This window comes from Lissotriton vulgaris, chromosome 2_1 (genome assembly GCF_964263255.1).
Source record: "Lissotriton vulgaris chromosome 2_1, aLisVul1.2, whole genome shotgun sequence".
NCBI lineage: Eukaryota > Metazoa > Chordata > Amphibia > Caudata > Salamandridae > Lissotriton > Lissotriton vulgaris.
The window spans coordinates 1401906999-1401908426 of NC_141687.1; positions in this window are offsets into that span (position 1 = coordinate 1401906999).

Genomic DNA, 1428 nt, shown 5'->3' on the forward strand with positions numbered 1-1428 from the left:
TAATGGGTGGGGTATAAGGTCCATGCATCTTACCTTGTGAGGATGAGGAGGGCGAAATACAAAGCATTCCACCTGTGGCTGAGAAGGCCAGGCAGCAGAGTTCAGCAGGCGCTGCGCGGGCCAGTGTCCTTGGCAGAAGGGCACGTGAGAGTGGCGAGGGGCAGGAAGGAGAGAGCGTCTTCTGTGGGATGGAGTCCACAATGGTGAAAGTACAGCGCCTGCAGGGGAAGGCAATGTTGGCCGTGCACAGGCAGGTGCGCAGCGTGAATTACAAACTGTCACACATTGACAAAGGAACAGGCAACATTGCTGGGAGCATGGAGACAATTGCCAAGGGGATGTCAGACATAACTCAGTACATGGCTGCACTGTCTGACAAGTTGGACAGGGACCACTTAGAGCGTCGCAGAGAGAGGCAGTGTATGCGGCAGCAGTCCAACGCCCTTAACCGCTTTGCCACAGCAACATCACTGCTGTGCCGGCGTTTCATAACCATGCAGGATGCAATAGTGCACTGCTGCACAGACTTAACAAGGGGTATGGGTGGAGTCACCTCTGCAATAGAGCAGAAGCTCACGAATCAAACAGGCACTGCTGGTGATACAGGTGTGGAAGAGACAGAAGGGTCCACCAGCAGGAGTGGCTCCCACACACCTGTACCAGAGATGCGCAGGAGCGTGAGGCGCAGCAATGCTGAGTCAGCCCCCAGCCAAGATATGGATACCCAGCCTCGTAAATCCCGCAATGTAGTGCGTGGCCGTTAACATTAAACAATGCCTTAACCCAACAGGACTGCTCACAGTGAAGGTAACTGTGCACACGCAGTCATGGACACAGACATTGTAGGACAATGGCATTTGTTAATTTACATGCTGTAGTGAAAATTAAACCACATTCTTCAAACACTACACCTGTCTGTGTCTCATTAATTACCTAGAAATAACGACGTGTGATCTCTGCCCGTCTCAATCTACCATCTGTTGCTGCTGCTCCTGTTGCTTGGGGCGCTGCCTGTTCTTGGTCATCATCAATGTCCTTGTGATGTGTCACCTCCTCCTCTGTGCCTTCTTTGGTGGCAAGATTGTGCAACATGGCACAGGTCACTATTATCTTGCAACACAGAATGGGGGTGTACTGCCGTGCACCTCCACTCTTGTGAAGGCAGCGGAACCTGCTTTTGAGTAGTCCAAATGTGCGCTCCACTACGTTGCGAGTTGACCTGTGAGCCACATTATAACGCCTCTCACTCCTGGATTGAGGTAAGGTGTGAGCACAAAGGAACCCAAGGCATATGCACTATCGCCTATGGGGAAAAAGAGAGCGTCATTAGTTACATATGCATCATACATACATCTGCCATGACTATCAGGGTGTGTCACTGTTGATTACCTAGCAGATATCCATCGCCAAAATCTCCAGCAACAAGCC